Below are 25192 nucleotides of genomic sequence, written 5' to 3'. Positions count from 1 at the left end.
TATAACTGAGGGATGCCACTGTAGTAAAAATTAGCAGCAGTTTAGCATTTAATTAGTTGTTAACAAAATATCATCACTGAAACTGTCACAGGAAAACACCACTCTAATTTCAACTATGGACCAGGAAGGTCTTCATACATACAAATCAAGTGAAGGAAGGATAGGCAAGTGAGAAAGAGAAAAATAAACTAATTTAAAATGCAAGTATCTGGAGGGTTTCAGTAGCTGATGGATAAACTCCAAAACAACAAAATGCACTAGGTTTACTTAGAAACCCATTATTAAGAGCTTACTATTAAGAACACAGCTAGGAAATGATGAGGCTCTCATTTTTTTTTTCATATTGATAGTTGTGGTAAAACATCCTAAAATATCTTTTGCTCAACAGAGACAGCTCCTAAACAGAACTTTGGTCTTGGTGGTAGCATGGCTTCAACTTTGATGCACTCCAGTGTACCACGTTACTGTTTTATTCCAAAAGAGTAAATATAGCTTATTTCCTAAATCAGCTGACAATTGTTAAGTGAAAACAAAGCACTTTTCTAGCTCATCATTTACAGAATAGGAAGTGTTGAATATAAAGAAATGGGCAGTTAAAGATACCATAAATCTACTACCTCCATAGTAAACACATGGTTTTGATACAGTTTTCTATTCTGTTATTCCAGTTTTACACCAATACGCTCCATGGAGAAAGATCAAACCAATAAAGTCAACTGATAACAGCAACAGCAGAGTTGGGCCCAAATTTATCAACAACAAAATTGTTAATAACTCTGCTTAATTACAACCTGTTCTATCCAATACAGAATATGCATGAGTTTTCAAGGAGATTTAATTATTTAGAAAGTTGAAAGATGTGATAAGCTATTTTTGAGATAGGAGGAGACAAAGAAAGAGACAAAAGTCAACATTTCAAAGTGGTAATTTTTTAATGATCTGTACTCAAAAGCTGTCAGAAAATATTCTCTCTGATACAATGAAGCAAATTCAGTCTTCAAGTCAACGTAATAGTGGAAAAAATAGGCTTGGTAATAAAAGGAATTGTTTTATTGACTGCAGAAGAATAATCACTCCATAGAAACATGGCATGAGCAATAGGAACAAACAAAAATTACTTTGGACACTGACTAGTGGAGAGAAAGGAGGAATTAAATCAGAGACAAAAGCTAACTTTTAAAATCAGGCTCTACAAAAAATGAGGAGTTTGCAGACAACAAACATGGAGCAGTTATCAAACTTTTAAAATAAATTATCAATGCAAAGAAGCTTATGGTCTTCTTGGAAAAGAGACAATATTCTTGCAGAATATTATATTTAGAAATATATTCTTAGTTTCTTCTGTTATATTCACCCACACCTTAGTATTTATATGGAAACATATCCATGCATGATCTATAAAGAGTTGCAGATATGCCATAGTGACACCTTTCTATACCTCCAAAGTCATAGAATCATAGAATCACTAGGTTGGAAAGGACCCACTGGATCATTGAGTCCAACCATTCCCATCAGTCATTAAACCATGCCCCTCAGCACCTCATCCACCCGTCTTTTAAACACTTCCAGGGAAGGTGACTCAACCACCTCCCTGGGCAGCCTGTTCCAGTGCCCAATGACCCTTTCATGCTTAGTCAAACAACCTGAGGGACCATCAAAACCTTCAGCTAAAATCTTATTTATTTTATCAGAAAGAAAAAGATTTTCTCAGCTTTACTAAGGCTCACTGGACTCTTTTCCTTCTAAACAGGCTGTATTTCATGTTCTCAATCCCAGAATACAACAGAAAAATGCCAGCTGGCTTCCAAAATGCCAGCTTTACAGGGACTGTGCTCAGCTAAGCTGACTAGTGTCTGTACACTGTAGAACCCTGGGGGATATAAGCAAACTTTCATTAACAAGAATTTTAGTTAAGTCGTGTTCTCTAAAGTAAGGATATAATGTGCATTGCATCTCTTGCACAAACAGATATTGTCTAAGCTACTTAGATGTTGACACTTCAACTGAATACTGATTATTATTAGAATATGCTAATTGCATGTCATTTATGAATAGCATACCATGCTAATCGGTCAAGAGACTGGTTCATGTTACATCCAGTTAGTAAAGGGGAAGAAGACCGTTGCTGAAACAAGCCATGAGTCTCTGGTCTTGTACTTCCAAAACACAACATGAAGGAGTCATCTGCAGCTGCCTTTACACTACATGACCACCAAACATAATGAGCTCTTTTACCTTTTTCAATACCACCAGACAACATTTCAGATGTAAGCAACGGTCTGAGACTGTCCCCCAGAAGCTTCCTTCTATTGAATACGGCAGAATTAGTTAGAATCATAGAATAGTTTTGGTTGGAAGGGACCTTAAAGATCATATAGTTCCAACCCCCCTGCCATGGGCAAGGACACCTTCTGCTAGATCAGGTTGTTCAGATCCTCACCCGACCTGGCTTAGAACATCACCAGGGATGGGGCATCCGCAGCTTCTCTGGGTAACCTGTTCCAGTGCCTCACCACCCTCTCAGTAATAAATAATATCGAACCTAAATCTACCTGCTTTCAGTTTAAAACTGTTACCCTTCATCCTATCTAAACAGAGATTACAAAAAGTGGCTATAAACAATAGATAGCTCCAAACTTGAGCACACCACGCTTGCTGTGAATAAAATGAAAAAATGAATAAAATGAAAAAAGGAAAAAAATTAAATCCTCAAATACTGAATAAGGTGCAAAATACAAAAATATTCCTGGAAATATAAGCAATGAGCAAGGTTCAATAACCAGGCATACATCTACAGCTGTCACACAAACCTGCGTTTTCTCACAACAAAACTAGACTTTCTATAAAAATTATATTCAACCTTATCAACTCAGACAGATTTGTATTAAGTACAGATTTATCTTCTAGCCAGTTATCCAACACTAACATGTCATAGCTCATAAATTAAGACAGTTTCATGCGAGTTCAAACCTGAAAGCTTAAGCCTGTGGTGAGTACCAATAAAGACATTATAATTATACTTGCCTTGTATAACCTGAAAACATAAATTTATCATCTAATTTCAAGACCTGGTTTTAATGCAAACCTCTTCATTTGACATGTATATGAATTTTTAGTTCATACTTCCTTGTACCCTGTGAACTAAATCCATCAAATTCATTGCAAAATGAAAATTCCAGTGGTTTATAGAAGTACATTATTAACTATATACAATTTAAAAAAAAATCTATTTCCAGCTTCATTTTAATGTAACAGTATGAATTCTTTCCTTACAAAAATACCAAGCTTGCCATTGTTTTCATGCATCACAAGAATAGAATTCAAACACTAAATTGGGAAATAAAAAAAATGTAGGTCCCTAATTCTGACTTAATTATCTGGAGCTGAATTCCATAATAATGGCTACAAACAGACTTTTAAAAAAATTAACAAAAGGGTCATATCATATAAAATATTGGCATACCTACTTAGGTACGCAGCTTTACTTAGGATAAAAATTCTTAAAAACAAAGATCGCCTAATATGCCAGCTAAAACTTTTATCACTGCTAAATTTGAAAGCTATCCTTCTGTAGTACACTGGAGATGGAAAGACAGATGTTTTAAATCTGCAGAGCCTCAATACCACTGTGCTCTGAAGACAGCAGGCAACAGAATGGAAGGAAGGAAGTATCTTGATAAAAAAAAAATCCCAGGAGTTAACCTGCTTGATCTTCCACACATACCAACTAGATTTTACAGTGCTTCAACAGTTCCTCCACAGTCAGAGGTGCTCGCTATTGTACTTCTGCATGTGGCAGTCCTACCAGCATATCATCATGATCTCCTCTCTTTTGTTCCAGTGTTAGAACTCTTTAAAAATAGACTTTTCTAAATACACTTCCTGAATAGTTCACTTCCGTTGGAAGTTGAACTAAATAGGCTAAAAGTGATCACCTTTACTATCTATACCCATTAGACAGACTATCTGGTGATGGAGATAATCACCTCCAAAACCAGATATTGTTAAAACAGACAAGTTAAAAAACCCTATTTATTATATATATGAACACATCTTATTAAGCTATTTTTCTCATAAGGCAGAAGATATAGGACTGTTTCCCATCCCAAGTTTTTCAAAGCTGTTCTTCTCAAAGGATATTGAGTGAAAATAGAAAGACCATTAACTGAATTGAATGCAAAATATCCAGTTGATTTAAACCAGGTCAGGATTCTCTTTAATAATTTTAGCTAGATATAAGAAGGCAAAAGTTCAGATGAAAAGCATTGTCACAGACAAAAACAAAAGAGCTGTTATTTCTGCAGAAGGAGGGGCAACAGCACACAGACTGTCAGACACCAAGTAAGAGCAGCAAATATATCTAAAGTCTGACCCCTCTCTTGCTCCTATAGAAACCTTGATCCCAAATCAAGCCACTGACAGACCTTAATCACCCACTTGAAATGAGCAAAGATTTATTCTAATATTCACATTGTTATTGCTTCTATCTGTCTCATCTAAAACATAATTTAAAGTATGGTCATCAGTCACAGACTCCTAGCAGGAAAATACACACCACCATAACATTCCTTCCAAGACATCTTCTGGGAGGTCATTCAGAGCCAATCGTTTAGTCAGCTGTAGAAATTAACATCAAATAAAAAATATTTTTACACCCTAAAGCAAAACGACCCCTTCATTTCTAATTGTCTGGATAACAGAATTACCTGCTACAAGTTATTGAGCTGGCAGATCTCTCACTGGCTCAGACAGCAAATAAGGCACTCATCATCTAATAGGATAAGGTTCAAAAGCAGTATTTCTACAACACTTACATTTGAAGATCAAGGCTCAGAAATTAAGGACATGATGTTCTCCATATGCACAGTACTTAATGACTTAAAAATAAACATATGTACAAGTGTTTCTGTAATTGGGTCCTCAGACTGTAGTGCTGTCTCTTTATTATTTGACTCTTTAAAAATCTTATATTAGCAACAACCTCTAAGGAAGCTTCTTAAGGAATGTTTCCAGCAAAATACAGTCCTAAAATCTGAACTTTCCTACCTTGAAGACATACAGCTTTTTTGATAGGAAAAAAACCCTCAAAAATACGTCCCATATGAATCCAAAGGGAAAACTGTTGGATGTCTTGCAGTATCGTGGAAACGGATGAGAATTCAGAAACAATGACTATGATCTCATTAAATAGAAAACTGGCTGTTTATGATTATACATTCATTGTCTAATTTGGGAGAAATGCAAGAAATAAAACAAAGAATGTATATTAAGCCAAACATTAAATCCAGGCCATATCAAGAATGTGACATCCTTTGGTTAATTATACACAGAAACTCTTACCCAGGTACTTCCAGGGCATGCCATGCTATATCCCAAAGAGTAGCCACAGGACTCTCTGCAGGACAAAGACTTATTTTAGTGTTAATCTACAGTCATTTGATCTATCTGGGCACAGAAACTTTTCAGGTTTCCTTGTTAAGCCTATCAAGGGCATCTGAGAGAAGAGTTCATACTGGCGTAGTTAAAAGAAACAAAACATATCATGAACATGAATGAAATTATATCACACTCTTTATTCTAACGATTTTTCATGATGACAGATGGCTCCATAACCTTATGCCTCAGTCCAAGTGCAAATTACTTTCAAAGGATCTATTGACATGCACATAGACACTGCACAAATACTGCTTTAGACTCACAAAAAATATTTACAGGCATATTAAACATGTAAATATGAATATAATGAGAGAGTAATGAATATTTCAGGAATTTAATATCCACTGCAAACGAATTAATGATTTCACCTTTTGTCCTATAATGTTTCAAATCTCTATCTAAGTTCTGGCATCACACTATCCTTTCAAATTAACTGTAATTTTCCACTACTACGCTCACTATGAATGAACAAACATACAAAGGAATTACAAATGTGCTGACACATTCAGAAAAAAACCCACAACTGTTTCCTCATATGGAAAAAGCTCTTTTTTTCCTCCATTTTGCATATAATTTAATTTCCAAAGTGGAAATCCTGGTATGTTTGCAGTATTGAACTGAAAACTTCTAAGAAAAAAATAATCTGAAATAGAGAATTAGTGTGTTTATGAGGATAGCAAAGTAGTGTCCAGCACAAGAGTTTTATCACAATGGGATGATGTATATCCCTACCTTCCCCCAAAAAGTCTAAAAAACAACGCAGATCTTCAGATAATCAAAGTGCTTTAAACCACTAGCCAATTGATTTTTCTCCTTGTAAACGTAGCTCAATTGAAATGTTCAGAATAAATCATGTGTTAAAATTATCTTCTAAAGTAAGAGCTGAGTGCATATTGATTAATAATTATTTGTACTGAGGGACTGAATTAAAGCAATACCATCAACTACATCAAAAATCTGTAAGATCAATCATGATGGAATCTACTATTGAAAGATTCACTGTAATTTTCCCAGTATTTCAGAAGCACTTATTGAACGGCCTTCCAGAGAGACCTTGGCTTCCTGCTTCTAGAGCTGCAGAAATTTGTATTAAATAGAAATTACTACTAGGTGTTTAAATTACATAATACAGCTCTCACTCTAAATTACATGGGAGGTCTACAAGAAGATCAAATGTTTTCCACATCAAGTATGAAGCATAAGGGGGCACTTTTGCCAAGGAAGTTTAGTTAATATTTCATACTTATGCTCACACAGCAAAAGAAATGCAAACAGCCTAAACTAATGACCAGAGTTCATGATTTACACAGAGCCACCTATCCAAAGATGGGTTATACTCAGGATAGATTAACTCTGTTTTACACACTAATGAGTCCTACTTGCTGAATTTGTCTGGGCAGCACAATAAAAATGGTAATTCTACAAAAGAATTACAATTTAGTTTGCATGGTTATAAACAGCACAGAGATACTTAATCGCTTGCAGTACCGCAGGCATTACTCAGGCCTGGTATCTTATTGAAAATCAAAGAGAATTTTCCTTTCTCATGAGGTGTAGCACCATTAGAGCTGGGTGGGGATTCTGCTGGCTATAGAGTCAGGTTTTATGCAGGTCTGAACTACAAATGTTTCTGTGGTTCTGGTTTTCATGGTTTCTTTTCCACTAATTTCCAGGTTTATTTACTGCAGAAGCGTTTAATGCACAGACAGATAGACAGACAACTGGTCATGAAGTCTGGTAGAATTTAGTCCACACATTGGTGGAAGATATTCAAAATGGCACAGTGATCTGTTAGTTATTTTCTAGATTTTTTTCTTTTTCTTTTTTTTTCTTTCTTAGGTTGGCTGGTATGGGACCAACCCCCACACATACTACCAGACCTTCAGAAGATAACAAAATTTCTATGCACCTCCCCTGAAATGCACAGAAAACATTTTATGACCTGGAACAATAACACTTCTAGCTGAAACGTCGACTTTAAATTTAAACATTCCCTATATAAATAAGATGCACAGCTCTGTCTAAGCATCTTAATTTTATGCATTTTTACACTTCTAAGCAACCTAGTAGTGAGGCCTGCTTATTTGCATTCATTTACATACAATTTACAGGAAAAGCTGAAAAAAGGTAGTAAGAAAATCCATCATTTTGACTTTAAATGAAAATATTATTTCAGTAAAAAACATTTTGAATGGTTATTTTCTTAATTTATTTAGGAATTGAATTTAATAGCTTCATAAGTATTGAATGGAGCTTCTCAGAATTGACAATTTTTTTTACCTAGTAGGTTTAAAACAAAAATAATCCAGCAATTTTTTGACGTACACAGATGGGAAAAAGAACATTTGTTCTTCCCCACCCCCCATCCCCAAGAGAATTTAGTTTCCTGGCGAAGTAAATCACCAACCTGATATGTTCTGGCTCCTCTCCAAATTTATATTTTCTAATTTTAATAGGCCTCAATCCTTGTCAGGTAATGTGGGGTAACAGGTCTGTTACTGAAAAAATGGTGTAATGCATATTTACAAATTCAAGAGTTTATGCTACCATTTTTAGGTCCTGTGCTATCTATGGATTATTTCTTAGACTTTAAAATGTGTTCAAATAAACTTGCAGTAGTTTTACACCTACATTCAGCATATTTTCTTACTCTTTTAAAGCTATGATTTCCATATGTAGTTCTAGTCCTGGCTGCCAGCTATATCTCTAATTACCTGGTACTAATCATACCTAGTCGCAGAATGAAGATGGCCAATGGCTTCTCATTTCTTAGAGACTGCACATAGTTTAACTCTCTCAGGGTATTTCTTCATCACATATAACTTCTCTCCCATTACCTCCCCATGCCTTCATAACACATAGAATCAGGAACTTCTTAAAAAAGGCAAAGAAAGATGTAAAACGCAGAACAGATGCTGCGCTACAGCTGAACTTTCTAAGGAAGCACATTGGGAAATTCTACAATGCAGAAGTGGTCTCAGGAAAGCATCGTGGGTGTGTTTAGCTGAAACATGCACCAATCCTACTGTCTGCCACGGTGATAATTTTATCCGGCTTTCATCATATCATTGGTGTCAGTAACTCGCAGCAGAGTATCAGGGATAGCTTACGCCCGAAAGACTTCAACACAGCGCAAGGAAAGCCAGCAGAAGCATATGCTTTGTGCAGCCCCTGGTGACCCCATCCCTGCGATGGCCAGGAGAGGATAAGACCTCCAGATCTGAGCTGCTGCCTCTGCAGTGGGACTAGGGGACACTCCTTTCTCTGAAGGATATATGCGGTGGAGGTAAAAGTCCAGGGTTACTGTGGATGCAGCCAGTCTCCTAAAAGCAGGGCTGCTCTGCATTAATGGTAAAAGGGAACACACACTTTATTCACTCTGCTTCGACTAAGCCAAAACATATGAGTGGTAAGAAAGAAAATGTGTGTTTTCAGGCTTTCATGACCATTTTATGGGGTGTTTTTCTGACTTTTTCACGTGTGTGCTTTTCTATACAGCCTCCATATTCCTGTGCAATTCAAGATATGCATTTCCTAAATTTTACTTAAGTTTTTTCAACTGCTAAATATTTTGAAAAACAATTTTTTGTGCTGATTTGCACCAAGTCAGTAGCACATTGCTTTTTAATACATTGTCTTTGCAGTATAACACTTTAAACTGCAAGATTGTAGACTTTCAAACTCACAACTCTCCTCTACTATATAGTTTTAATCTGGTTGAAATTTTGAAAAAAGGAGATTTTACTCTTGCAAATTAAAAGATAGCACAAATCCATTAATTTTCATAATCAGATTAAGTTGTTGTAATAAAACTTTCAGTGACTCAAGGGAAAGATTGCTTAAGACAGCAAAGAGTAATTAAGCAAAACTCTTGTTCTGTATCATTAAAGAAAATGCTAAAAGTAATTTGAGTCTAGGGAGCAGTGCTTTAAACCTTCCCTAACCCTAGCCTTAACCCGCAACCTAACTTTGTAGTGTAAGCACATTTTGTCAACAGCAGCCCAGAGGCCTCATGAAATTAATTAAGTATGCTATCTCTTTACAATGGAAACAAACCCCGTCCACACGCTGCTCACATTTCTGGCACGATAGGCATTTGTTACTGAAGTCACCAGTGTCAGGAGCCGGGAAGTACAAGACTGAGCAATCTTTCACCTCTTTTGTCTTCCTACCACTTTCAGACTCACCCGTTAATTATGGTACTCCATAGGTATCAGTCTTAAAAAGCAGGTATGTCTCCTGCTGCAAAATGTATTTTTCTGATGGTTCTTATTACGAGAAAGAAAAATCATACCAAAATGCCAAAGGAAATTCTTTGTCCTTAAAGTCCTTTCACTCTCTTTTAGAAAAACTATGAGTCACAAGTAGGAGAACTGCAAGGAGGCAAGGATACATTTGCTTTGCCATCATGTGGCAGCTGTCAACTCTTCCATGCCAATGACAGACACACGAAACTGCATGAGAATTTGGAAACACAATACAGCATTTAAAAAAAAAGAAAAAGAAAAAAAAAAGGAAACAAAAGAAAAAAGAAGCGAGAAGCCAGGAAAAAGTTAGTCCATGCTGCAGCAGCCTCCACAGAGCAACTAGGCTCTGTCATTATGTTGAAGTTAATGGTAAGATAGCAAATAAGCCTGTGGTCTTGCCAGAGCTGAGGCTCTCAGCTCGAGAGCCATGCTTTATGGGCAGATGCTCCATGCAACCTCCCAGAGATCTAAGGCTCTTGTGCCAATTATGCCATGGATCGTCTAGCTGTACACATTTATCAATAACATCAGAAGTCTAGCAAAAAGCCAAGAGACACCCCACCCCCACCCAAATCTTATTATTCACCCAGCAGCCGTAAGAACACTGGCTCTTCTATAGCCTTCTACATAATCATAATTCTTACTTAGATTACAGGGTCCTGAGACCCCAACTTGGTTTGTTTTATAACTAGGCAGACTAATTTCCCCTTGCCTAAACATGAAATGCAGATTTTTAAAAGAAAATGAGCAGAAGACACTAAAACCCCCACAAGAAAAGTCATTCAGCATAGCTCAATTTACTGTCATCTTGCTCTATAAATAAACTGCATTTGTTCTTAGAAGTTAAGATTCAGTAAAAAAATATGGACTAGGTTCCTCAAAAGTTACAATAGTCTCTGGTTTTATAAGGAAGAAATACTTTTGCATAAAGAAATGCTGTTCACTAATTTTAAAGTGTAACTTAACAATGGAAAACACAATAACATTTATTCTATGGATAAATGAATTTTGACAACTTGTCTGCACTCATGCAGAACCATAACAGAATCCTAGATCTCCACATAATAAACAGTATGTTATTTATGTAGGATAATCGCATGATTGATAGAGCATCAGTGAGAATAGCTGCAGTACCAAAATACACACGTTAGCTTATTTCCTTTTAATAGACATGACCATCACATTGGTAAAAAAATGCAAGCCATTATCCTACCTCTGAAATGTCACTTTTGGATTTTATTTTCAATGTGACTATACTCTAGCCAAAACAAGAGGAGTTTCAAGTTGATATTTTATGTCCAGTGGTCAAGCAAACACTTTAAATTTTATGCCAGCCATTAAAGTGTGCCTAGATTTTTTGGCTACTGTGATAGTTGAACTTAGGACCTTCACAGTGAGTCACCACAGTCACACTATTATTGAGATATTATACTCTGCAAGTACAAAGATGGGAAATTTTCCAGATTGTCTGCCAAGATTCACTACACCTACAATACAGAAAGTGTCATAAATAGAATTTGCCACAGCAAGCCTTGCAATAACTGCCAGAGAAACGCAACAGACCTCCTGCAGTCTGATTTAACATAAACAAGCCAAGACACGGAAAAAGTAAAAACAGTGCCCTGCAGTCACTGCTTAATAGCTTTTCAAATTGAGCATGGAGAAGACTGACGTATTGAGAATGCCTGCCTATCCAGTGTATGAAGATGACTTATGTGCTGTGGCTTCTGCCACATCACAGGGAACCTTCCATTCCTGCTTGGAAGATTGCAAATGTATGTTCAGAAAGAGCTGAATTTAGAGTCTGCTGTGCGCGTATATGTGAATATTTGCTTTTATTGCTTCTCCACCCTAAAATAGCAAAACAAACCCCTTGCATGTTAAAACATATGGTTTGGGCACGGAATCAGTAAATGCAAAGCTCTTATTTCCTCATTGAGTGTCACTTTATAACTGCTTGTGCAATCCAGCTTGCAGATCTTCCAGAGACTATTTTACAAAATAAGTTTTCCTCAGAAAAACACAAGAACCAAAAAGTTTTCTTATAGCTTATCTCACTTTTATTCATAGAATTTTGTTTTACTTTAAAGAATAAAAAGAATTAACTATAAATAAACGAATGGTTTGAAAAACTTCTCATCCTCCTACAGGTCATCCTTTAAAGATGAAAATGTTAAAATAAGTTTAGGAGAAAAAAATAATAAACAATTACTGTAATTGGTTTTACTCTATTGTAATGAACATTACCAATGGTATCACTTGCAAGGACAGTGACATGATTACAGACTGCATATAAGTCTGCCTGTAATTTCTACTTTATAAGATTCAGACTGCAATTATGGTACATTCCAGAATATTGAAGAATTCAGTAGAACAAAGGAATAACAAAATTATGTCATTAGCAGCTGCATTTAAAAGGTGTCACTACCTTTAAAACAAAACATTGGTCAATTAGTTGGAAAGAGCAAACTTTTATTTTTCTTCCTTTTCACCTTCTACAAAGAAATACCATCCTGGGAAAGGTCATGGTGCATTACGGAGAAATTAGGGAAATAGGGTGCAGTGAACTTAGTGCTACTTTTTTGTGGCAAAGTACAAACCCCTGTATCTACAAAAAAAAAGTGTAAAGAAATGGTTAATCAACAAAGAAGTGAAATTGTAAATGACTCGATCATGAAAGCTCCAGGTGCAAAGTTACCATGAACGGACTGTCATATGTGCTAGTCTTCCATGTATGTCAGAATGGTTTGAAAACACCAAATTGCCCACTGGAGAAACAATTCAGTTTCAACTGGAAAAATAATTAGATTTTTTTTAAAAATATATATAGCTTAAAAGTTACAGAATGCCTTGAGTACAGGTTTAAAAACAAACATAAAATAAAATAAAATGTTTACTTAAGACAGGAAAAATGGCCAATGGATTTCAACTGTGATATATAACAAAACGGTGATCTATCAAAACATATGGGAGAGATCCTAACTGAGGAGAAAGGGAAAGGTTTTAATTCAATGTAAAACTGTGGTCACATGAAACTAACAAGAAGAAAATGTAAAGTATTTTAGAGATCTCTTTTCAGTATTTAGGAAATTATAAATTCATTTTAGACTTACTTTGATAAAATCCAGTGATTTATTAAAGTAGTGTTTACCTTTCTATAATACATTCCTTTGAATGTTGAGAGCCCTGACACCATTTGGGAGTTTTTCATCTGCAAAATCTCAGAAAGATTTCATTCCCTACATACTGAGCTAGGAAAACAACATTAGAAAACAGAAAATAACAGTGTAATGTAATGGGATTTTTTTTGTTACTATCTTGAAATTACACCAATGTAGATAATTCTGATGTGAACAAAGAAAGTGCATCAACCCCACAGCATATGTGAGCTATTAATCACACTGTTACAGGTACTTCATGTGCAGCTGAAGATGTTATGGCTTCTGGATCTTACACGGACACCAGGGAACTTAGGAACTAAGGAAAAAAAATGTGGCATAAAATGTAGTCTACCAGGCTGAACTGGTAGTATTCTGTTGATACACAACTGGGTGAAAGCTTATCTGACAGCATTTGCAAACCATTTCTATTCTTTACTAATTCGTGTGGGGTTTATACTGTCTTTTGCTGGATTTTAATGGTTTGATATGTCTTACTTTATATTTTACTGTGTAAGAGTTCATTTTGTTATATCAACATCACCAAAGAGACACGTGCAGAGAGAGAGATGTCTGTAGTCACAAGCATATACAAGTCAACAACCATATGATTTATTTTGTCTGAATGTCCTTATTCCTAGCTCTCATTTTAAACAAAGTAAAAATTAATGCAACTATTCTGCATGTATCATGAGTTCATTTTCAGTGGGAATTTAGCATTTAAACATGGTATACAGTTTTCTGAGCTTTTGTGGAAAAAGAGTCAAATTACAATCAATAGTGCTATGTGATAAAGCTGTACTGGTCCTTAAAAACACAGCGGGGGGTTGATGTCTTCAGACACTGATTTGTACACCTTCCCATCATTTTCCTATAGTCCCTTCTTACTGTATGGCTATGCCAGAAGATGTACAGATACACTAAAGAGTGCTCATAGTTAAGTATATATGTACTGCAATCAACTCGCTTCTAATTTTAACAGTTCAAAACAATATCTACTTTAGTTATTATTCATTTGCTTGTTGTTTTTCTTCCCAGGGCAAAAGGTTATCTACTTTAAAGGTATTACTTTCATCTACTTTTAGGCTAAAAATGTTAGAACTGTTTCTTAAAAACCAGAAGCCACCCCAGGGTTGTACACCGTATTGTACGTCATATTGCAAGCTGAGCCTCTCAAGCAATCAGCAGCACTGGCCTCCCGCACTATATGCTTATTTCCCCTGTAACAATAGGCACAATTAAGTCAAAGCAAACCCGATTAATCCTGCTCCAGGCTAACCCCTGCATGCTCACTGGTTTTCTTGATTAACTGTACAGGACTGACAGACAGGAAGGTGTCAGGAAAACCCCAAAGAATTAGCAAGCCTGCAAGGAGACTCTGCAGGAGGGAGAAGGTGCAAGAAAGAAAGAGCAGAAGGTGGCAGTTTAAAACACTTATTAAAGGAGTTAACAAAATAAAAGGATGTAATTTAAATCACTAAATGACAGAATCCTATTGTGAAGAGGCAGTGCAGTGTCTGAAAGTGGATACTCCCCGTAAAGATCACACATGTACCTGCACAATAGAATTAGATTAGGATGGAATTATAAATCTCTGTGACATCGGACTTCATGGATTCAGACTACTTGCAATAATTGGAACAGGTTTTGTATTGATAGTTAAAATCTCAAGCAATAAAAAGTATTTATTAGTGCCCACCTGATGGTATTACTCTAGTATTACCCATATACAAAAGCCAACGATAACATCAATCAGCAACTCATTAAAATAAAACTAAAAATATGCCAGCAAAATGCTAAAACATATTTGAAATATGTTCTGTTAGCTTTCCAATATTCCTGTATTCAGTTATAGCACCCAGGTATGAGCCAATATAAAAAAGCTCAGATGTTGTAGTAATTTTAGCATAGGGCAATGTTAATTACAGCATGTCAAGCTATTTAAAAATTAAATTAATAAAAATAGGCTTAGTTTCATTTTTGTTGCATACCAGTTAGAACTCCTACTTCTGTTTATCACAGCCGGCTGCTGTATCATTTTGGACTTTTATAGCATTGTGCTCTTTGTGGAAGGAGTACCCTCCCCTACTCTAACGGCAGTAGACTGCTGATAGATTGTTCAAAGATAAAAATATGTACCACCAAGCCCCAAAAAATTCATGATAAATGAACTCAAATGTCACCATTAAAATATTTCCTTTTATCAGTTTCACAGCACAGATCTCCCATTGCAATGACAGAACTGACTTAACTTTGCTAATACTTCTATGGGAAAACTGAATTTCTTTTTGAAGGTTGAATTTAAGACAGTGGCAATGTGTGTGGCATAAAACTGAGATAGTCACCTGTAACGTGGCTTAAAAGATAACCCCTGGAGAAAAAATCTTCCGCATGACTCTCTTCCAGAGGAAAAGAAAAAAAGAAGAGGTTGAGTTCATCACAGGCAGCACCCTGAAACAATTCTCTCCAGGCTTCTTTAAATGTGAAAGGCATCATTTTGCTTTCAACTGGTTCTCTTAACAGTCTCTGAGAGAGATGAAAAAATAACATGGCATAAGAGAGAAATGCTTATGGAGAAAACAAAAGACTAAATGAGAAATTCAAGGGTACCAGATTTCTTTCCTCTTTGCCACTGTTATTCAATGCCATGTTCCCAGATAGCAAGGAAAAAAAATACCAAATAATTCCTTTAATGCAGCACCAGAATCAATATGACCATGAACATTTTGTTAGTTTATTATGAGTAGTTTCTATAACATTTCATGCTTTTCTCCCTCCTGTCTATTTTCTATTCAAATATCCAGGTGATGCTTAGGAACTTTTAACAAAGGACTGATAGGAAGGGAAGACTAACAAACAATGTGTGTTTATAATGAGAAACGAACTGCTACCTGCAGAGAATAATACAGGATGATCTCTCTTTGGAGAGGGGGAATAAAATATCAACAGCATAAATGGAACACTGTCAAATTTATAAGCAGCAATTTAGACAGCAAATACATTGCTTGGGTTTCAGCAGTCTTAAACACTGTGAGCGGCTTAACCTTATCTCCCAGTGCCACTGCCTTCCTGGAGTAATTGATGCTCGGAGTCCCCCAATTTCACATAAACCAGGCCACTGTGTTATTGTATACAGCAATCTAACTGCTAGCAGAGACAGGAAACGGCGCTGAACCCAGATCAATAGACATGTCAACAGTAAGCTGCTTAATCTAATTCTGCCTATCTCATCTTGGAGCACAGAGTTTGCAATTTTACTGCTAGGTCCCTCTGGCAGGAAATGGTTTGGAAAGTTTAGTCTTAAGAAGTTTAAGCGATATGCTTATCCTTCAGGCTCTCAAATGTTTATTCAGCAGAATAGCTGCTTTAAATGTTTTATAAATGGTAGCAATGTAAACAAGGCACTCCTGAATTCCTTCCCATATGAAAGCTATAATGGTGATTTCCTCACAGTGGACAAGGAGCTTAACGCAACAGCCAATTACGCTTAAAGGTAAATTGCATTTGTACAGATGTACCAAACTAAAATAAACTTTGAAGATGAGAATAATTTTCCCAACATCCCCTCCTCTACTCAGATGATATTCCCACATGGAAACACTTCTCTTTTTTTTTGGCAATTATGTTGCTCCCTCCTCTCTCTTGTTTTTTCTCTTTTTCAACGTACCTGAAAATTACATGTTTCTTTGCAAGTAAATCCAGTATCTAGGCTGGTGCAACACAATCTCTGACAATAAATTAAGATCTGGTAATAAGAAACCCTGACAGAGGCTCTCCTTCAGAAAGCATGAGGGAAGAAATTAAACAGATGACATTTTTTCTCATCTCCCTACTACACTGACAGCACATCTACGTTCCCTTTTGAAGGAAAAAAACCCAGGAATGCAGAGTTTTGCCCCACATGTCAGAGCTACACACCATGGGGAAGCCTCAGCAATGTGCCTGGGCAGATGGCAGTGCTCCTGTCACAGCCAAAACACAGGCTGGTCTCCCTATCGTCCTGTGAGCCCACTCCAGCCACACACCTGTCACAGGGCTATCAACAACTTCACAGCAAAACCAGACATATACATATATATGTAGTTCACAATTCACTGGTGTCTGCTCCATGTCCCAAATCACTCAGAGTTTTCAATTTCATGTGAACTACAATGAAGTTGTGGCGCAGCCCCAGGGGTTTTTTTTTGTGCCACACAATTCAAGGGGCAGTGGCCGTTGCCAGCAGAGGGGAAATGAAGGTTCCCAGTTAACTTTGGAATCACGGCTGATGGCTTCCAACCATGACAGACCTTTAAACTACTTTGACAGTCTATTTGTCACTGGAAAACAAGTGCAAACTTGCTTTGAGAGGAAAGATGGTCTTTCACTCAAAGTGCTGGAGCGGGAAACGGAGAACACAGATTCTTTCCTCAACTATGCCACAAAGTGTCAAGGCACTTGTGCCAGCCAGTTTTTAAGTGCTTCAACTCCCCATGCATAAAATCAAACTTCCCAGACTGCAATGGAGTGCTGAAATGCTCGATGAATTAGTGTCCATGAGGTGTTCAGACACTACAGTGCTGAGCATTGCAGAAAAGTCAATAAATGAACTCCATAAATAAAGTGTTACAAAAATCCACTTCAAACCTTCAAATTGAAATCATGGGACTGCTCCCATGAGTTAGTGCCTTGGAAATAAATTTAGCAAAGATTCCAGGAACAATACAGCTGAGGCTAAGATTAAGAAATAGTAAAGACACCATCATAATTTAGATACTTGTGCATTACTTAACAAGCAAGGAGCTTACTACTGGAAGTCTTACAACACACCGCATACCCCAGATGAGGAAATTTTCCAAAAAAGTACAGATGCTCCCTGCAGTAAAATTTTTAAAAATTCAACTTGATATCAAAAGGCTTATTTGTTCATTTACCGTGAACAAAACTCTCTTGGGCAAAGACTCATATGGGAAGTGTTTGCATAGCTCTCCTAAAATTTCTTCAAACTTCCATTCTTTCTGTTATAAAAGTTTTATCCTTTTGTTCTAAAAGCTGAAGCTACAGAATACTATTCCAAAGATCAACAGCATACCACAATTAATCAAAGGCAGAGCCGAAGAGATTCTTTTGTCAACAATTCATGGACTCAACTACAGCCATTTCTAATAAGGAGCAATTTAGTAAAAATAATAAAAATCAGAGGAAACAGACTATCCATGAATACAAAAAGCACTAATTTAGTTCAATTAGGTCACTTCAAATAGAAACTTATGGCATGCCAGGCTATTTTGGTTTCAGACTTGTCCCACCCCCTGTCCACATTTCAAAGATGCACTATATTGCAAATGCTAATTAACTACTGTTCCTTTTAAACTCATGTATATCCTTACAAATCTGACAGTGTAGGGGTTTTACATGGATGTAAGACTAAGAAATTACATTCTCATTAAAATGCAAACAAATCAGAAAGACCTTACTTTAATCCCACATAAAATACTATTAGAACAAGCATACTTCCCTATCTCAGCAAAATACGCATGCCAAAGAGCAGCTAAGAACACAAGCACATTTCTAAACCTGGTGACCTGCTCACAGAGATCTTCAGTTGAGGAGGTTTTAGTGCTTGTAATTTTAACTTTGTTTTAATGCAGCCTGTCCATTTTCTGGATTAAACTGTGAATTTTCTGTCCTCACTTTCCATTCAACTTCTTCTCAGAGAAACAATTCTGATATACTGGTAAACAGTAATTAGCCAATCAACAATGGCACAGGTTGGAAATAATTCATTTTACCAGCTTGTATATTTAAAAAAAAAAAAATCTGAGTCTTTACAATCATCAGGTTGGGCAGCAGTGAAAATTATATAATCATCATGCTCTCACTTCTTAGCTATTTTCTGCACTTACATGATGCTCCTCAATATAAATAAAGAAGTCATCTCTTTAGAGGAGGGTCTCTGTTTTCACGTGCATTTGTTTTATACCTGCAAGTGAAGTCATTGATCATTTCTGCAACGCAAATAAATGATTTCTGTCTGACATGTAACAAAAAAAGTACACTGGGAGCTCAAAATCTTTCAAACTCTAATATAAAATTGCAAAATAAAAAGCAAGTACAGAACCTTGCTGTTAAATGGTAACAAGACTACTCCACAAAGAGAGCACATCTTGCAGGTTTGAGTGGAATAATTAATGCTCTACGGTTTTAAAATTTTGCTGTACAAAGTTGCACAGAAGATATACAAATAGGTATTTAATATTTGTTTATAAATATTATGGAGAACTTCATAGCTGACAAAATACTATTATTATCCCATATTTGGCAAATGCATACAAAAATATACCATAATCCAAGATATAGCCCAGACATCTGAACATTTAAGTGTTAGACTATTTTTATGAAACTAGATCACAGCAGATCCCAAAGTTTGGGTTCTCTATCTAGACTCTCAGGCATTTAATACCTTTACTTAGGAACACTTTCAGTTTCAACACTGTTGTACAAAGTGCCTAATACAATGAAGACAGAGAGTTACAAAATGGCTTCAAAGTATTGTGCCAAAAATTGAAATGCAAGTAGCTCATTTGCAGAAAAAATTAAAATGTACACATTCAAAATATCAAAGCACAACTGTTCAGCTGAGGAGTGATGTATATAAATGCCACATGAATTTTTATGACGCCCTAATCCTTCCTAACAAAAACAAAACTAGATTTTTTTTAAACTCCCACACAACCATCTTGAAGATGTCACTTTTTATGTCACTCTGGCTCACAGGAGACCAGATACAGATTCAGACCCTGCAAGCGAACAGGCAAGAAATGTGAACATAGGTGCTTACCAATTTTTTTAAAGTGTGTGAGGCTTTCATTTGGTATCTAATTCCCACTGAGATCAGTAACATTTAGATGCCTAGGTTGCTTAAGCACTGAAACCCCACAGCATGCTTAAAATGTTGCTTTGGCTACTCTGAAATACTAATAACACTTCTACATTCTACTAATAACACTTCTAAACTTCTACTTCCACATATCACCTCTAAGGCAGGTCAAGGGAGGTGATTCTGCCCCTCTACTCCACTCTTGTGAGACCCCACCTGAAGTGCTGTGTCCAGTTCTGGAATCTTCAACATAAGAAGGATATGGAGCTGCTGGAATGGGTCCAGAGGAGGGCTACAAAGATGATCAGAAGGCTGGAGCACCTCCCATACAAGGAGAGGCTGAGAGAGTTGGGGTTGTTCAGCCGGGAAAAGAGAAGGCTCCGAGGAGACCTTACAGCAGACTTCCAGTACCTGAGGGGGGCTACAAGAAAGCTGAGGAGGGACTTTTTAAAAGGGTATGTAGTGATAGGATGAGGGGGAATGGCTTTAAATTGGAGATGGGAATATTTAGACTAGAAATTAGGAAGAAATTCTTCACAACGAGGGTGGTTAGACACTGGAACAGCTTACCTAGGGAAGTTATGGCTGCCCCGTCCCTGGAAGTGTTTAATGCCAGGTTGGATGGGGCCTTGGGCAGCCTGATCTAGTGGGATGTCCCTGCCCATGGCAGGGAGGTTGGAACTAGATGAACTTTAAGGTCCCTTCCAACCCAAATTATTCAATAATTCTGTGATTTTCACAGCTACAGTCACCATCACTTCATGACTTTACTGACCCACAAGAAACTGCAGGCTGTTCTTCCAAAAGGACTAAGTCAAATTGATGGGTAGTTGTCTTTCTGACCCTTTTGTTTAAGAAATGCATTTTTTGCTTTCTATCTGGACTTAGATAAATGAGTAACAAATTAAAAGAAACTTTTTTATGATTCACTGCAGTAGCTTGCTTCTTGTGCTTTTCCCTTTTCTGATACAAGGTTAAAAGTGACTGGTAAACCTTTTAAAGTTATTGAAACTAAATTATTAACGCTGTGTTTCACCTTCCTTTTGTCCTCTTCATGGCATTCTCCCTGATTGCTTACTGCTACTCCACTCCTGCAAGTTGTAAATCAAATGAAAAATCTTTAAAGTACAAAACCATCTGATTAAAATTTTCATCCACAAGGGAACCACAGATATGACAAGAAGCCACATTATGCAGTTTTTACATTTAAAACATCTGACAGTCTTTTTTTTTTTTTTCATGTGTGCAAAAATTGAGCACTTTCATCTTTGGAAACAAGAAAAAGGATGATTCTCACTCATAAAACCCATTTGCAACCTTCAAAACATCTTTGATATTCTCCTCCATTGCATAACTGCATTTGGTGCATTATATGCAGGCAAAAGTGTTGTGATGCACAGCTTGTATGTACAAATTCAAACTTCTCCCAGCTCAAACCTGTACAGTTCACAGGTTTGCTGAGATTATCCATCAAACTCAGCACCAAATCATTCACCAGAGAGGCCACACTATTTGGGCAGCTGGACACATAAAGGGAAGATGCATGGTAAACCGTGATTAAGGGGTTTAATAAAAGCCTCTAGTGTATACTTATGAGGGAAAAGATACACCTTTAAGGATTGAACTCTATCTAGAAGGAAGCCAAATCCTAATTTACATTTTTCTGAGGTTCTTAATGCAATGCCTATCTTATCTAAGATATGGGGGGCTTTGACAGCATATTTCTGAAAAGCTGGCAAACAACAACTTTCTTAGTGCTGCTTTTCAGCAGCAAAGTATAGGACGATCCATCCCTAAGTTTTCAAGATCTAAGCTCCTGATACTCCAGAACAGAATAAACCAAGTAAACTGCTGCATTTCAGTTTTCATTGGATTTCATAGCTGCTGCACATTTACGGTCTGCTAGGTTGGCACAAAGTTACTGCACATATGCTGCAGCGGTAAGACGTTTGTCTCTCCAGCAACAGAATTCCTGAATTAGAGTTAAAACATCAGCCTCAGTCATGAGCAGGCATTCAAGAAAGCCTATGATGCCAATACTACGCTGCTTAGCATCTGATAACATAGCAATGTCTGATAACACAATCATTATGAAGATATGAAGTTACAGAGAAGCACTAAGCTCTCATTAAATGCTGGACCAGCTCCTTATTTATCCCATTGACATATTATTTGAACACAATAGCATCAACAAGATGTCCAGTAAACCAACTGTTACAGTTCTAAACTTAGTATTTGGGATACTAATATTAAGAGAGAGAAGCACAGAAATAGCTTTGTCCTAATCCCACGGCATGTGACATGCATGGTGCTTCTCTCAAGAGCAAGGTCAGTGACAGAGCATAGAGTTCTGTCTGGCGAGAAACGATGCCAAGCAGGAAAACATTCATGCATGGCAAGTTTCAGGAAAGTGTCCCAAGAGGTCATGAAGAATAACTGAGGTGACTACCTGAGATACTACATTTCGGTCAATAATGCTAATCAAGAGAGACTTCTTCATTGGATCTCAAAGATGCTCTGCAGGAGTGGAAAGCACTGACTGCAAACTTTTCATGGGAAGGCATAAGCTTCTGTGATGGACAAAGGGGACTAATCTAGGAGCAGTGGCTGAAGACAGCAACTGGGATGATCAAAGCTCTAAGCCAGAGAGAACAGCCTGCCAGCATCTGTGTCATACTCAAGCTAGCACTCTCACTTTTCCTTGCAGCATTAAAATCTGTATTGACATTTCATACTGGAAAGAGATGTGGCAAGATTTTCTCATGGAAACCCGAGCAAGCTGCACACAGAATGAAGGAGGTCTTACAGCTTGTATTTATTGAGCAATTTGTTTTCTCAGATCTCAGTTTGTCTTCCTTTTCCCCCACCTTTTTTTCCTGCTTTTGTTTTGGTGTTCAGACACTTAGACTCTCACAATCAATCACAGCAAAGTAGCTCCTATAAACCTGCATAGAGGAAAACATTTTCCTCCTCAGGCCTCCAACCCATTCCCTAGAAAGCAGCTGTTTCTCTAAATATATGAGGCAGCAGCATCTGAAAAAGTGAGCATGACATCATATGACAGGAGAAATCATTTCAGTTCCACCACACCGTTGCTTTGTAGAACTGGGACTTATGCAATAAAAGGTATAGTTTAAACAGTTTGGAGATCTGCTTATACAATTTATAGTAAGAGTCACTGGGCAGAATAAAGGAAGGCAAGAGCATAAACAGCTGCACATCCTCAGCAAGATACCATAACCTCCAAGGAAAGATTCACAGTCTTTTCTTATGGATCGTGGAATTTTTTGCTCTACAGTGGCACAATTTTAACAAAGGGAGAAAAGCAGTGCAAAAAGGTGAGAAGTGGATTCCCGCCTTTCATTTGCTAAAAGCTGCCATACCCATTCTGGTGTAGGATGATGAATTTGGCTCCTCTTTGTTTCAGCAGCCACCACGACACATTGTGTGAGGCCCCCAGCTGCATATTCAATGTGCTCCACGCACACAGATGGGAGTAGGCAGAGAAATGTCAAGCTATTTGGATTAGCTCAGTTTGGTCATGCACAGAAGTGGAGCTCAAGGCACCCGAGGGATCTAAATTAAGGATCGTCTCCAGTTTAGGCACCTCATTTTTTAGGCATTAGTCATTAAGCAGCTTCCAAGTTGGAAGGTCTTGCTGTGGATTTAAGTGTTTTCATAGCTCTACATCCCAATAGGAAAGGTACTTTGCCCTAGCGATGAGATAAAGCCATCACATAAAAAATGCGATATGATGTTTTAAGTTTTAAAATTACTTGGAACACATCCATGCAGTTAACTTTATACTGTTATTGTTGCCAATCCCCTTGAGGGAAAAGCAATTTTTCCCTTTCATGCATTCTACGTATGGAATCTTTTGTGTCTGACATATTTCAGTAATTGGGCATGTTTATTCCTCAGCTACTTCTAACGTAACCAGTAGAGGCTGCATTTTTGAATCTATGGGAGCAAGCTGGTGAGTGGTGTGAAAAAAATTAACATTTACAACAGTACGCAACACATGGATGAATGTTACTCAGCCTGATGGGATGTGCAATTTTTAAATCTCATACAAATGTCTACATATTATTCCACCACTTCTCCCTGTGGTTTTGGTGAAGGATATTTCCAGTTCAGGCTATTTGCCATCAGCATTTTCTCCCATCTTCTCTACCTGTGGTAACACCCATTACTGGCTCTCACTCTCTTCAATAAGAGACTTTTTTCACTGCTTTCCTTTCCATTTTCCATGTACTAATTCTGTCCCCTCTTCTTTTTCTCTCTGATTCAAGACAAGAAGCAGTTCCTGTTCTTCCTCCATACACAATTTAAAGGAATATTCTTAAGCAGGAATGGGTGAGAATTTGCCAATCCTATCTTTCAAGTGGAGATAAACAATAGTCTTTTTGTATTATACTTACATATATCAATGCCAAACCACAGACCAACTGGAAACAATAGGCTTTCTCAACCAGTTACTAAAAATATATAATCTATGCTTAATAATAATAATAATAATAATAATACTTTCCATTTGATTATGAGAACCACTTTATACATTCAAGGTGCCACTATGTTTAGAGTGCTGAAATATAAAAAATGGCAGAAAAAACACTACTGCCATGGCATCAGAATATCTTTTTGGGTTTTTACTACTCCTTGCACAGACCTTGAGGATTCTCCTTGCTCCTCATCCAACTCTTACAGGGAGAGGATACATAGGAAAAACTTTAAAATGAAAAAAAATAACTTAAGAGCGGCTACCATATTACTAAACAGCAGTTCATTGTTTCCTTGCCTTGGATAGTTGCAGCTTTGGGTCTTTATTTTACTCAAAGATCTCTTCCTTACCAATGCCCTGACCTCGGCATCTGCGCTACTCCTCTTAAAGTTAATGTGATCTGCTCACACAAAGCAGACTATTGCCAAGGAGCATAAGCAGCCCTAGTGATGTCACTCAAGTCATTAAAGATATAGTTGACTTCTTGGCCCTAGAAAACCTAATTATTAAAAGTAACCTTTGCTGAAAACAGTAGTGCTTGTTGATAAGCAAAGCAAAACAATAGGTGTTTTGTTCAAACATAAAAATAGTACTTGACCAATAAATAGGAGCTCCTGCTTTATAATTGTGGTAAACTGTAGTTAACCATGGAATTCCTGAGATAACTGATATAAAAAAAAAGGGCAGAATACTTTCAAATACAATCACACGCATACTTTGAAAATCTAATCCCTGATGCAAGTCATAGCATTTATGCTAAGTCTAGAAAACTTAGTGGCTCATTTTAGTAAACAGCAAAAGCTGCACATTCTCACTCTCAGGACCTATTAGAAAGCTAACCCTAATGTAAAACAGCTATAATCAATCTTCTGAGAATTATTTTAAAACACACCTTTTATAGCAAATGTAAAATGCAATAACTATGTTGTAAATGTGACTGCTATATTTATTTGTTGCCATAGCTATGGATTGCAAATTTAGAAAGGAAAAA

The 25192-nt window shown here is 37.0% G+C and overlaps 1 protein-coding gene across 12 annotated transcripts in view; it reads right to left on the bottom strand.

Annotated features, from left to right (window-relative positions):
* PARD3 (par-3 family cell polarity regulator) overlaps positions 1-25192 on the bottom strand; it is a 450646-nt gene that overhangs the window by 49855 nt on the left and 375599 nt on the right. The window lies entirely within an intron of this gene.

This window comes from Phaenicophaeus curvirostris, chromosome 6, assembly GCF_032191515.1.
Source record: "Phaenicophaeus curvirostris isolate KB17595 chromosome 6, BPBGC_Pcur_1.0, whole genome shotgun sequence".
NCBI lineage: Eukaryota > Metazoa > Chordata > Aves > Cuculiformes > Cuculidae > Phaenicophaeus > Phaenicophaeus curvirostris.
Note: the sequence above shows the minus strand (reverse complement) of the source record. Positions and strands in the feature narration are given on the sequence as shown.